Source organism: Poeciliopsis prolifica, unplaced genomic scaffold, assembly GCF_027474105.1.
Source record: "Poeciliopsis prolifica strain line A6 unplaced genomic scaffold, Auburn_PproV2 SCAFFOLD067, whole genome shotgun sequence".
NCBI lineage: Eukaryota > Metazoa > Chordata > Actinopteri > Cyprinodontiformes > Poeciliidae > Poeciliopsis > Poeciliopsis prolifica.
Genome location: NW_026562442.1, coordinates 1,441,158 through 1,456,147, shown reverse-complemented (window position 1 = coordinate 1,456,147; position 14,990 = coordinate 1,441,158). Strand labels below are relative to the sequence as shown.

The window sequence follows — 14,990 nt, the reverse complement described above, 5'->3', positions numbered from 1 at the left end:
GATTTCCCAAAATTAATCTCAGTATTATAAGCGTATGATAAGCCGGTGCTAAGTAAACTGACAAATTACCAAGAGTTGGACATAATGACAACGAAATAAACATTTAAACATGTTTAGATGCTGTTTGTTTTTCCAGCCTACCTCCCATTGGTAATTGCTTTCTAACCGCTGCAATTTAACACAATTTTCAGCCCTCCCAGGAGATGCCATTTCTTCATTTAGTCATTTGAAATTCTATTTTTAAACACACATCCTGCCCTTCTCACTACTGACGTCTCTCCCCTTGCCTGAAGTTATCTCATCTTAAAGAACGGGGGAGTGATCGCCTCCAGAAGATTGAAGCCAGTTTCCATTTCCGCTGAAGAGGCTTGTGGTCTTTGAAGCAAGGAGAAGGAAGAGAAATGTGTCTTTGTACCATGCACTCCAGCAAATTAAAAAGTCAGATGTTGGCGCTCTGGTATGTTTGAAGTCTCTTTTTTGAGCGTGGGCATGATGTTGGGAAATATTGTAAAGATCAGATGCAAGTTTGCAATGCTACACTGTTGAACCCTTCCAAACAAGACAAATTTGTTTGCTTCCAAACTAACATAACTTATTCTAAATATCAACACCACATTGTTACCAGTACAGCACTGATACTTGCTTGGTCAGATTTCCTCTTGAATTTTTTTTATATGTTGTAATTTCTCTCAAATTATCTATTTTTCCACTGTATTTCGAAAAAACGCACAAAAATCATGTATAAACTTTGTCTAAATTTTGTCCGACCACAAAAACACCTACTTATCAGATGTTTGGTGATATATCAAACTTAAAAAATATGGCTATTAGTATTGGTATTGGTGATAGAAGTTCTCAATTTACTTGATCTTGGATCGATACAGAAATATGCAGAATCACACCTTTACTAGTTAACAGGTTAACTCGACTTTTAGGTAAATGTGTATAGGGATCAAATTATGTAAAGATTGAGATCTTTCTTAAACTTTCTCTGGTTGTGTATTTATCTGAATTTGCTGAATAACAAACTTCAAATTGTTTGGACTATGACTTATAACTGTTGCCGGATTGATGAACAGCAATAATTGCTCATTTGAAGGTCATTGCTAATCTCTTTCTATCTTGGCATTGTGTTAATGGGAAACTATATGTTTATCAGCTTTTATAGAGGTGGTTGCACTTTCTGATGACCGGATAGAAAAGTGTGTTTATTAAACTCAACCTGGCTGCTTTTTCCCTCTTAAATCTGGCAGAAACAGCAGGACTGGAGTCCTTCTGCCCGTATCTCTCAACCAGCTTTGTATTTGCAGGTATCAGGTGTTTTTTAAATCCAGTCCAATCAAAATCCAATCTTTAGGGGCACTGACTCATTAGGTGTGAGATCCGTGACCATCAGTGGAGTTAATTGTTCATCACTGCATCTTCTTTCAAAGCTGTATTTAAATGACAAAATTGGACATGGTCAAAAAAGTCTGCATGCTTTCTAAAATGATTTCTGAGCGTGAGGTTGGCTGTTTTCGCTCACAATGCTCTGCGCTGCTGAGGAACCACTCAGTGAATCACAGCATGAGACTAATTGCAGTTTCTGGTGAGTCAACATCTGGGAGATGAATTAAACATTTAAAAGAAAAATAAAGTTGCAGAACGGTAAAAAGTTACATTTTATTGATCCCTTGAAAACAAATTAAAAAGTAATTTCATATCAAGATTTCGTGATCACAGGAGGCTTTTTTTTTAGGAAGAATAGCACAAATTGAAGGCTATAAAGCATAAAATCTGAAAGTATCTTAAATGTGAAATGCATGTCAGCCAGGAAAGAGTTCATTTCAAATTTAGACCTCATTACAGAAACAAATGTAAGGCAGAGCTATTAAAGCTGCAGATCCCCTAGGCGGCTGCAACGTCTTTCCAGGAAGTGAAGCAATATTCCTTTAGCTAAGAAATGTAATTTGTTAAAACAAAACTTAAGAATGCAGTTACTGTAATAACCCCAGACAATGATGAAAAGATTTAAACAAGGTTTCTGTCTCTGATGAGAAAGTATAGCTGATTTGTTATCCATGCTGCAGCACATCCTTGTTTACCTTCTGACACTTTTTGCATCTGGTGCAGTTTAATTTCTCCTTCCCACTCAATTCATTTCATCTAAAAATAAAAAAGTAATTTCAAAGCACTTTACTTCACAGGTTCATTTCAAATCGAGTTATATTCAATCAATTCATTTCAGTCGTACACATTCTGGTTAATAACTGGGTCCAATCTGATCCAATTAGAATGTAATTCCAAAGAATAAAACCATAAAGAAGTTTGTGCGTCACCAACTCAATATTTCCACATATGCCTCGCGAGTTTAGCTATTGAAGTTACCAAGCAAACTTCTGAAAAGTTTTGTCTAATTTGAAACCCAGCCATTAAAAAGCGATTAGTGGGTTTACGAGGCACCTGCCGCTCACTGGCAACACTCTTAAGCCTGGTGATGACAACAGGGACCAAACAATCCAAAACAATGTAATTAAAAATCACAGTTCCTTTCAAACATAAAATATTCAGATCAACCGGCCAAAAAAAAAAAAAAAAATCACTTTACAGCTTACAGTTTGTGGACAATAAAACAGCTGACTGGACTTTAACTGCAAAACTAAACAGTTATTTTATGCAGATCATAAATGCATGTTTGGATGTTAGGAGGACTTTTTTGCCTATAGAGTGAACATCTATTCAACTGAAATAATACTTGAGTTGCTTTACCCTGAAACCTGGAGGAAGAGCTTGGTACAAAAACAAAAAAAGAGAGGATTTAATATCTGCACAGGGACTCCCACTGCTGTCGCTTTGCACAAAGACTACTGGAGCGAGTAAACATGTTACTCCCTCCTTAGGGCTGACATTGTAATTTCAGGACAATAGAATTAGAGGGTTCCCTCTAATTTCACTAGAATGTACAATAGATGGAAGAAATGCAAACAAGCATAATCAGTTCTGCTAAAAAGCTTTCGCTGAATAAATAACCAGCTGCCAGCACCTGCAGTGAAAAAAAAATAAAAAAAAATTTCACTTTACCTCCACAAATTACAATACATTTTGCTGACATTTTATGCAAAGGTACTGTAAAAAAGAAAGAAAATACAGTACTCTGTAAAAGTTATGAAAACATAATGATGTGTAAATATTATCCAGCTGAACCAATTGTTTTGGTTCAGCTAGGTAACCAGTTGAACCAAGTTCGATAACATTATAAAGTTTCAATTTATATGCAACTATAGTAGAAAACTGAAAATGATTGACAGATTGGCCACAGTACTAACTACTGTAGCTTTTTCTGTACTTAACACAAATATGGAGAGATAAAAAACAACAACCTAGAAAATAAAATATTCAAAATAATTATTTACCATTTATAGATTTCAGTACAACTCTGCTGGCCATCTCTATTGATAAATGGATAAGATTTGCGTGTGAAACTCCACTTATAGCTGGTAGAAGTTAACCGTGTCTGGAAAATTCCCGTGCATCCCTGCAAGAAATAACCAAACAGTTTTGTCTTTGCTGAGCTGAGACTCAAAGAGGCACAGTTTTGATGTTCCCAAATTTGCAATCTTCATCTTGTTTCACTTGCTGCATTTTCTGAAAGCCAAATGAAGCCCACACTCAGCCCTGCTCTCCATATGCAGCTGCCAGGGATTTCTGATCAGTAAGCTTCGATAATAATCCCCTTCTCTGATTTCCATAATGAGTCAACCGGCAGCTAAATTGTGTTATTCTGGTCATTTCATCTTGCGGTGCAGGATTTTAATCCATTTCCAGTCTCAGTACGTGATGCTCCATCAGTGTCCTTACAGAGTCATTAAACTTTTATGGCGTCCCTTGAAAACTGCCCCTCGTACGTTGAAGTGGAACGGAAAGGTGCTCCAGTCAGGGAGGGTTGGACTTTCTGTAGCAAGTAAATATTTTATAGCATAAAGCAGACTTTATGTCTCTTCATAAACTTTCAAATGCTACCAGCTGCTCTTTGTAAATTCATAACAAACTCCAGTCATGTGCTTTTGAGGCATAAAGATTTCAATGATGCTTGAAAGAGGGATTTATTGAACCCCACTTTCCAGGGAGACATTATGTAATGTCTGAATGAAATGTTTTTAGATGTTTTTTGAGTCATAAAAATGCTCTTACAAAAATTACACAAGCATGTAATTTATAACTAACAAAGACCTTTATGAGGAAATATTGAGGACATTGTTGTAAAAGTTAGTTTGGGGACAAATGGAGAGTAACTAATTGCATTGCTAAGTTAGCTACATAGGAAAAAAGTTTATATTTTGTAGTGACCACCAGAAAGACTTGATGTCAGTCCCACAAAACCCGAGCAGACAGACGTGTATGTGAGTGTTGGGTTCATAAAATTTGTTTTTGACAATCCAAATGCAATGTACTGAGAATCAGGAACTGAGCATTCTGCAGAGATAATAAAAAACAAAAGACATCAGACTAAACTTTGAATTGTCCACTGAAGACTTTTACCCAGACTGAGACTTGAGTCTAAATTGTTTTTATCTCATAACAAAGGAAGGAAAGGTAATAATCTGGTTAAGCTTGATTATTAACCAGATTATTTTGGGATGGTCATAATAATCTATTCATGTTAGTATTTTTTAAGAAGCTTTTCCAGCAACCAATCAGAGCTTAACTTACATTCAGAGAAGCAGAGCGGTCAGATAAATGGCTAAATGAACATCCCACGACCTTATAGCTACTAGCCAGATGACGAAGTGCTCTTTCTTCATCGTTCTTCACTCATCCTCCACCTTCTTCCAAGAAGAAAAAAATGGGATAAATGAAACCCCCGTATTTACCAACAGAATAACCATGATAAACCGCACTCTGCTGACTGTTTAATCACCTGATCAATGCTGTGACATACAGCCTGTCTCAGACTGCCGGACGACGCGCCGCCATTCCTACTGATTAAGCTGCTCTCTGTCACAACCCTGGAGGCAGTTGGAGGTTATAAACATCATGATGAAAAGACCAATCGAGGTGTTGAACATATGCTCACATTTCACAAGAGTTCTCCAGAGCAGGGTCTTCTTTACCCCAAGAAGTGCATGTAACTAACTACTATTGTGCTCCCTGCCTTGGCTCCTAATGAGACGACGCTCTGCCTCTGACGCCAACGCGGTCCTCTGTGATTAAGCCCCTCAAAGTTCTCGCCGTCATATCATTAAAACCACCATCTTTTTTATCATGTTCCTTTCTTCCAGAGCATTTTCTGAGTCATTTTCACACACATACATCAGAATTTGCCATTAAAGCAAAAACACACAAACTGTGCATGACTTATACTGAAAACCCAAGACAGACGAGGCATGGGGAGCGTCAGCATGCTTGGCTTTTGTAATACAGATATTAAAGGTTGAGATGTACTGTCATCAGCTGGTAAACAGGGAGACGCTCATATTTCATGCTAGAAGGAATCAGTCAAAGCGACTCGCGTCATTACAGACACCTTCTCTGGCCGAGAGCTCTTTGGGCCATTAGTCACTCAGTTCGTTCTATCAATGTGCCACAGCCAGACAAACAGTGCCTTAAGAATAAATGAATCAATAGAAAAGAAAAAAAAAAGGCAAAGATCTTTTGAAGATTTTGCAGAACCACAGGCAACAAAGTTACTCTGGCTTCATCTGAGCACTGCTGAGGGTATGGTGTCCTCATTCAAGAGAAATGGCTGATAGAAGCCCTTCCCAAGTCTTTGTGAAAAATCGAGGGGATGAACTTACAACCCTTCGAGTACTTTTTAGTTTATCCAAGTTGCTTTAGTTGATTTAGCTGCCTTAGAAAATTGAAGCCACTAAGTGTTTCCCTCTTATTTTGGCGGTAAACTGCCACTATTTTCCATCTAAAACTAAACAAATGCAAAAAGTAGGACATGCCTATCAAATTTAATCACTTGTTTCAAGGCTGGTGACAATTCTTAAAAGTTTTATTTCCTCAAGTGCCTTTATGTAGTTACTCATTTCTCAAGAGACATGCAATGACAAATATCATCGTCTCCATGTTGCTGTACATTTAAGTCATAATCTACATTTCCATTGACCATATAAATGCGCAAATTGGAATTATGAAAATGAAGTTGCTTAACGGAAACATACCAATTTCAAAGAAACTTGTGCTTTACAATAAAGTTTTTGTTATTCAGCTGTCTCAAATTAAATTAAGAAAGAAACGGGAATACAAAAATAAAATAAAATTTAAAGAAAAAAAATCAATCTTATGCTAGCATCAATGAGATACTGATTCCAAGCTGATATGGACATTAATATTTTGGATCAATCCAATCACCTCTATTTCTCATACTTTCTACAAGACAACCTGAGAAAGTGTTGTCTTTTATACTATATAGACAGAAACATCTGCAACAAAATTCTACATTTTGGTGACGTTGTTGAGCATTACAGCCAGATGTTGCCAATTGGAAACCTTTGTTTGACATCCACTGTTTTCATTACACTCATTAAGATCCACCTTTCTGCTTTGCACTGACAATAACACTTAATGCAACAGCTACTGCACAGACAGCAATGTTACAGCGAACATGTTAAAACGGTTCACTAAACAAGGAAGCATATTTACAGACGTCTAATTTTAAGTTGCCAACTGGCATTTTGTGGGTGACCCTACTTCGCTGCAAACATCTTTACTACCTTCCTTATAGACTTTACAGGTAATTTGACCTTTTAGGACAGTTACATTGGCGGTATAATGTTAGCCCATTGGAATGATATTTTCATGGGAAGGGAGGTTCAGACAATCTGGTGTTTTTAGTCTTCAAGCTTTAGATTAAATATATTCGTTGTAAGTTACAAAATGCATAATAAGGGAACAGAAGATTTTGTAATCAGTGACATTGCAGCTTCATGCTGTGAAACTTCAAATTTTGCCACTGACATGTCACCACACTTGTAAAAAAAAAAAAAAAAACAAAGAAAAAAAAAGCAGCTCCCTGTGACAAAAGAGCCACTTTAGCTTTGTTATTTTAGTTCTACATACATAAAAGTAGGAAGGCAGATGTTTTTATATACATGCATAATTTGACTGTAAAAACTGCTGGACCTTTTAGAGTTTTTACTGCACTATCAGGCTTTTAGGGCATCTCATTTTATTTCTGTAAAATTTTTGGTTTTATATTTTATTTAAATAAATTGTTAAAGTTTTCTTGGTTTTTACAACAATTGTGTCTCTTCACTAAGCTTAAACAAGCAGCCATTACTTATTCACTGGATGTTCTAACATTATTTCTCTGGTTTTTCAAAAACCACGAAATAAATGAATACAAACAAAGAGACCAAAATAATATATTTTGGGTGAGAACCGTTTCAAAACTTTAATAAATTCAAAGTGAATTTAGCTAGCTCACAAAAATGAGCTAGCATTAGCTTTCGGAAAAACGTCCAGTTTTAAACAGAATGCTGTTCAAACTGCATAACGTGACTCACTAGTTCAATAACATTTTCAACTCTTAAATAGAAAGAATACACATGCATCAAAATACATATTTACTGACCTGTGGTGAAGAAATGACGAAACGCGCGTCCCTCAGCATCTACAGGAAAGTTTTCTTCTTCTGTGTGGCAAACCTTCTAAATGCCAACAACGTGACAGACGCCCCCTAGCGGTTGTGTGTGGAATCGCACTGAACAACTAAAATAACAAAAAAGAACTTATTACCACGAGAAGTAAAAAATAAAGAAAAATAATGTTGGGGTTCCTATATTCTTAGCGTTTTAATTTACTTATAACTTGCTTCTCACCCCTCTACAATTGCAGAGCTGAATCCCTTTTGCACATAATTGTTCAGTATGTCAAAGAGCACATGTTTTTGATTATAACTTATAAAAGAGAACCAGGTTGCATGTATACTGTTTTCCTACCAATTTGTTGAAGCTTGTGGGAATAAAATTAAACTAACCACAACTTTGGCCTCTGAATGATCCGATGACAAAACCTGTCTAAATGTGACAATGCAGCAACATATTGACAAAAATATCCATCTGGAAGAGACTGCCTTGTTCTAATTACTTTACTCATGCAGTCCAAGCATCTAGAGCAAAGGTTAAAGAGGTTCACTGGAATCATGATTACCTGCAAGCTGAGAAGTGTGAGCTGAATTCACAAACACAGCTAATGAGCTGAGTAAAGAGGCAACACAAAGTAAGGTGCAAAAAGTGCTGCTTCACCTCAAAATCATCAACATTTCTTGGGATTAGCTTTCATTTTCAAGGCTTGCTAATTGACTTTCCAGTTTTATGCTGCATATTTCCCCCTATAGGTTTTTATAAAAGATTAATCTATTTATAGTTCTTACTATCAAGTTATTCATCTGCATTTCAACTTCACTTTCTCTACAAACAGCACACCTTGTTGAAAAACCAAGCTATCTTGTTTTTAAGTCCAATTATAGAAAAGAAGTATGTCAAGCAGATACCAGATAAAGTACAATGTTAATTTGACAGTAGTACATGATACAAGCAATAATTTGTGTTTAATTGAACAGCCACAAACAGTTAAATCTATACTTTTTAATATACTTATTTAATTGCTTTTGTGAGCAACATGCAGAATTATTTATATTGCTTGTTTCAAATACCATTAAGGGACATAATCATAACAGCATTTGTAGTAATACTCTAGAACAGAGTTGTTTGCAACTTTCTGAAAAAATATGATCTGCTGAAAACTGGTAGTAATTTTGGCACAAGGGAATGAAAGGAACAGCCTGCTGGGTTTACAAGCAACAGGTGAGAGAAGGCATTGGTGTTATGAATCATAATTGTTGAAGTTTCAAATGCAAAAAAGGTTGAGGCAGCTTCAGCACAAGTTAATGAAAATAAGACAACTAGAATTTAAAGTTGCACAAACATCCTGTACATACCAGGCACACAGAAACACACTGGCAAGCAGCAACAAGAAGTGAGAAAATCCAGGTGCTTAAATACTAGAGAGGAGTAATTACTAAAATGAGAAACAGGTGAGTTAATTAAGGAGATGAACGTCGAGCTGGATTTAGAAAGATAGGGAGGATTTGAAGTAGAACACAAATCAAAATATTAAAAATAAATGGTTTAAAATCATGTTTGTTTTATTTGCAAATTTGAAACTTTACTATGAAGTCTACCTATAGATGTACTCAAGTTAGAAAACCCTCTTGGAGTGAAATAGCTATAATTATCCTCTTTCTCTTTGATCACCTCACCTGCTGTGTTTGACCTGATACAAAAACTGGTGCAAATTGCTTTTATCTAATGGACTTGATGAAATCATTTGCTTCTCTTTGTGTTTAATGTAATCTGTTTGATGAACCTATTGTTGAGAAAAGCATTAAAAAGTTGTTGCAAGAAGTGAAGGAAATTGCTCTGCTTTGTGAATTTCCCAATACGTTGCTGCAGAAAACTCCACTGCCCTCAAGATTTTGAATGTATTTTCTCTTCGAAAAGCTTTTTATTGGACAAGAAGTTTGTCAGAGTCATCAAAGCAAATCCAAAGTTCAAATCAAGAATGCAGTTTTGCGTCGTTCTCTCCAGGCTGTTCTCACAATCAGCAGAATGCACAGCCATGGCTGCCAGAGACTCTGCCTTTGACGCGCTCAGCCATCATGACAATAATAAAGAATCCACTTTCATTTCCAATTAAATTCTTCCTAATAGCATTGTGGCTACATCAATTTAGCGACAAAATACTTTTTAGTCGACAACATTTGCACTGAGGCATTTAGAGGGATTACGATCGGGCTCATTGCACATTGGCTCCGAGTGCAAACAAAGAAGGACTGATAAGTAAGCAGCCTGAGAAAGATTTATGCTTGTGCATGCGTGTGCAAGCATGTCAGAGCACAAATGTCTGCTTTTAAATGTCTGCAGCTGCCCTCCATTTCTACTCTGTGGACTCTCAAGACACTAATTATGTAAATCTCCAGCTCACTGCGCTCCCCATCTTTTTCTATATTTTCCTGAGACACAGATGCAGAGAAGGTTTGCACATCAATTTGCTCGTTTGACAGCTGACTGCCAAAGGAAGAGTAGATGCAAGATTATTTTTAAGTTGAAGGCGTCCTCCTCTCCTCTCCTTCATTTAATTAAGAACTTCTTTCTGAGAATTCTACACATTCAGTTGTAACTTTAGAACAGACGTTGGCAGAAGCGACATTTCCATTTACAAATGTCTGCAAAACTTTGAAACTTGAAATTCCACTAATGTTGAAAAGCACAATTTCACAATTCGGTGTGACAGCTGGGTCGAAGTTTCACCCATCTAGCGACTGAGTGGAGGTGAAGTTGAAGACTTTGATCTGTTTTGGTGCTTCATCCATTTTGTTTAATGCATCAGTGCCACTGCCAGCATAACAGAGAATGAGAAAGAACAATGTTTCTTGATTTGAATGCATCACCTAATGTAATAAATGTTGGTAGAGCTTAAGCTTTGTGTGATCCAGAAGGCATCTGGCGTGTCCAGGCATGTCGTTTAGTCCAGCCTGGAGGTGTCTGTGTTAGGGCAGGGACTACTTTCTGGATTTGCACCCTCAGTCCAGAGAGAAGTAGAGTCAGCAATTGGGATTCAGTGGACGTGTGGGCCTGAAACGTCTCCCGTTTTTAGCACTACAAAGACTTTTCCTTTACCTCTTCTTTAACCTCCTGCAGCCTCCATGGAGAAAAATGTGTTGCATTTTAATAATTTCACTCAATGTCACAAGTTTTCTGTTTTTTTTCCTTTGAGGTCGTCATGTTTTGTCACTTGCCTTCGGCAAGTTCATGACAGAATCTAAAGTCGCAAAGAGGTTTTTCCTTCAGATGGATCTACTTTTACGCTTTTGCCTTCCTTCTCATGTCTTCATCAAACTACAACTGGGGGAATAGATGAAAGATTGTTTTCAAATCAGTTGGAAAGTAAACCACTGTGTGAGCTGTGGAGAAAACAATTGGTTGTACAGAGAGACAGCCAGAGATGCCCGGAAGGCAATATGGAGTCTGTATTAATTATGCAAATGATTCGGATTTGCTACTTCATTAAGCAGCATTTTGAACGGGTTGATCACAACGGTGGTAAACTCTGTGTGTTTGTGTGTGTGTATGAGCGTATGAGATTACATGTGTGCTAATTATCGCATATGGTAATTACTGTAAAGACGTTTGGGTGTTACCTAGAAGAACATGAGTACATGTTGAGGTATTTGAACTGATTGACGTTTATTATTTATTTGTCCTGAATGAAAGCAACAGCTCAACAGAAATGTTCAGGGGGAAACACCTTCAGAGGGTAATTTGTTGCAGATTTGATTAAAAACAGTAGGTGGGGGAAGAGCTCAGATGAACGTTCACAAATCTTGATGAATCTTCTATCAAGCTGTGAGGCTGTTTGTGTAAGACCTGTCAGAGAAGGAAGCCCCCGATCAAAACAGTGTGTGACCACTTTCCCAAACATGGAATGATGCCAAACTAATGATCCTGTGCAGGATTAGAGCAAAGACGGCCTGTGGATTCTCCAAAGCACTTGAAGGGAAGAAATGAAATGGTGTGGAGATTTATATATTTGTTTATTATTTACTGTCAGCTTCCATCCCACACATTAGACTACTTTTACATGAGACCCTTTCCTGGAAATTGATCTTTTTGGATATGTAGTGGGGCAGACAGATTGAGTCAGCTGTAGTTATCATGCAACTACAGCATGACAACTACGCTGTGATTTCAGGATGTCATCAAACAAGCATGCACTTTTGATCCTCATCTTCCACCTCATACAATCAACACCAACCCAGCTCAGATAAGACATAAATGCCTTGTCAAAAATTGTGCTAAACTGAACAGGTTAAGTTACAATGATGTTTTAAGGTCAATGTTGATAGAAAAAGAGTAAGAGTACATTTATGTAATAAATAAATAAATCAGAAATTTTGAGATTAAGCTCAGAAATTTTCTAGAAGAGAAACCCCAAAACTTTTTCTGATTTTCAAAATCAGTTTCAAAATTTCTGAATTTTGAAACTCAGAAATTTCCTTTTTATTTTTGGAAACTTTCTGTGATTAATTTCAAAATTTATTTTTTTCATGCAAATTTTCAACCTTTGGAGCTCAAAGATGTTCCAGTTTTTTTGTCTAGAAACTTTGTTACAATTAATCTAAAAATTTCTCAGTTTATTTCTTACAATTTTTCAACTTTTGGAGCTCAGAGATGTCCTTATTTCTTCAAGAAAATTTCAATGTTTTTGACTTTAATTTACCAACAATGGCCCAAACATGCCGTCTTAAACAGCACAACGGTATCCGCCATTGTTTTTGTTATTGCTTGTTAACGATGAACCCTACATCCTTGTGTTCTGCGCATGCGCGCTTCCACACCTGCTACAGAAAAGATTCACTTCAGTCTGCAGCTCTCAAGGTTGTTTGCTGGCTCAAACAACACAAAGACAGTAAAATTGGCTCATTTTTAATTAAGCAAGAACGTAACTGTCAACCAAAGACGGAGCGCGGAGTTGCCCGGTTGTTCTTGTTAAATGTAACCTAAATGAGCAGAAATAAGATGGTGAGGCTGTCAGAGTCGCCGAGCCATTGATTAGTATTTGTTCTCAGTTTGATCAACGCTGCAGCTCCATCTCTCCGCCTTCGTCTGACTCGACCTGATTCAACTCTTCTCCACAGCTCCTCTTCTCACTGCTATTGATTTTCCTCCATCCCTGAGCAGATTATTCATCTCCATCTCGCGTCATGTGGACAGGCAGCATTGAGAGTTTGAAATTGTGCTCAATGTTTCTGAAGTGTTTAAAAGCAATGCAACACATCAGCAAAGCTTTTTTTTTTTATTGGGGGCATGAACAGGGATGTTGTGTTCAAAGCAATTTATTGTGCAAGTTTTGAGTTTGTTCTGTTAGCCAAATGCAGGTAATGAGAGCATAACTGAAACTTTTATTTGAACAAGAGAGACTGTGATACCTGCATCAAAAAGAAAAATCTTTTTTCTGGCAATTCATTCTGTTTTACTTGGTTTTGTCTCTTATTTCCCTGTTTTGTGTTTTAGTCACCACCATAATGAAATACATTATTGTCAATGCAGAGCTTCATTATCTCTCTTTAGCTGCCTTTATGTATTGTGCCAATATGATATTTTAATGTAATCTGAGTTTGCAATCCCTGCATTTTATTCCATTATTTCATCCCATAATTGTTCAAAGAAACCTTAAAATAGTACAAGACAGAATGATATAACCACTAAATTAACTTGACAAGAAATGAGCTTAGGATTATACTCTGTAACAGGATCATTTCTGTGTAAACTACCTTAAGGATTTACCCGTTAGCTTACCTACGGTACTTACTGAGGTGTTAGGATCAACTTTGGCCTTTTACTCAAAGCCTCTTTCTGGGAAAGAGCCTGCAGCAGGAGGCTAAAAGCATCAGCTTACAGCAGTCATGTGAATTCACACACTTTATCTTATCAGACAAAACAGAAGAGAAAGATTAGGTTAATTTAGGCAATTACATCACAAATAACCCAGATCTAATCCATCTGTCTCCTTTAATGTGCTCTGATGACGTTAGTTAAGGTGAAGATGGGTCATGTTAAGGTAAAACTGTCATAGGAACATAATCAAGTGTTGGAGAACATGCCCTGGCAAGAACATTCAGCTAAATTAAAACCGTAAAAAGAACAAACAAATTGATAATAAATAAACATGGGATGAAAATAAATAAGAGAGGAAACAACAGCAAAGCTCTGCTGACATGTTCAGGAAGCCAGGGCTCCTTTAATAGCACCCTTCACCTCATCTGTGTGGTTAGATCTGGTCGCCTAGTGACATATGGCCATTAAAGCCACATGCTGGTACTTTAGACAATGCTAGAAGGAGATTAAACTCGTCAGCAAAAAGAATAGCATGAAACGTCCAGACAAACAGCTGCACTGACTTTAACTTGATAAAACACAGCAGACTAACAGTAAGAGCATTTCTAGAACTGTCCATTCAGATTTTTGTTTTTGTTTGAGGCATTTCATATTTGGACAGTTTTTCCCTCTGGTTTTAGATATTGTGCAGTTTGAAGGATTTTTGCTTTAACTATTTTACACTGAGACACTGAAGCAGCAGATTAACATATCTAAAGCTCAAACTACGCCTGAACTTTGACCTTCAGAGGGCTTGAAAAGGATGCTTCCTGGATGCAGAGAGGAAATTGAAACCAACTCTTTCTATTGCAATGGCAGTCTCTCTGCCCGGCTTTCTAACAGGAGGTCAGACAGAAACTTAAAGAGTGGCAAAAGCTAACGAGGTAGACTAGCAGTTCTTAACATCTGAGGGTGTCATCCAAAACATTTTACAGTGGAGTTTCATCTCTGCTGACTGGAAATTGAGGTTTTGGCAATCAAACCGCAAAACACAAAATCTTCAGTACTTTTGGTCTAGTTTCTAGAGTAAATATCTTGGAGCATTTTTCCCTAATATTGATTTTAAAACGTACTGATTCCACTGGAAGATTGTTCCACTTACAAGACATTTTCCCATGAGAGAAATAACTTGTCAGTGGAGTCAGTACCATTTAAAAAAAATCTATGAAAGTTTCTCAGTTAAAACAACCTCCAATATCTTGCTGAAAAGTTACTTGCAACTTAGTTTTCCCCAAATAGGATAAAATAATTTTAGTCCCTTCTGCAATAGTCATATTAAACAAGGCTGCAGTTACATTCAAGATTATTAGTTTTGAATGTATCTGGATTTTATTAGTAGTTATGTCTGTTTGCGTCTGTAGAATAGCAGCCCATGGCTTGTGAATTTCCTCCAAACTGTTAACAGGTTTTGCTTCAAATCCTTCTCAAAATTGACTTTTTCTAATTAACTATTTTTCTTCCAGTGAACTTTCCAATGCTTTGGTTCTTCAGCAAGTTGCTCACACCCATTTGTGGAAGTTAACAAGACTCAAAGCACTCTTATATTTAAGGAAACAGGCAAAACAG

At 36.9% G+C, this 14,990-nt stretch overlaps 1 protein-coding gene across 1 annotated transcript in view; it reads right to left on the bottom strand.

The window, feature by feature from the left end:
• The window catches only part of LOC129351531 (protein FAM180A), a 30,764-nt gene extending 23,151 nt beyond the window's left edge, over positions 1–7,613 (bottom strand). The window contains exon 1 of the mRNA XM_055020424.1: positions 7,559–7,613. The gene's annotated coding sequence lies outside the window, so the exon portion shown is untranslated. The remainder of the gene's footprint in view (positions 1–7,558) is intronic.
• Between the last annotated feature and the right edge of the window lie 7,377 nt (positions 7,614–14,990).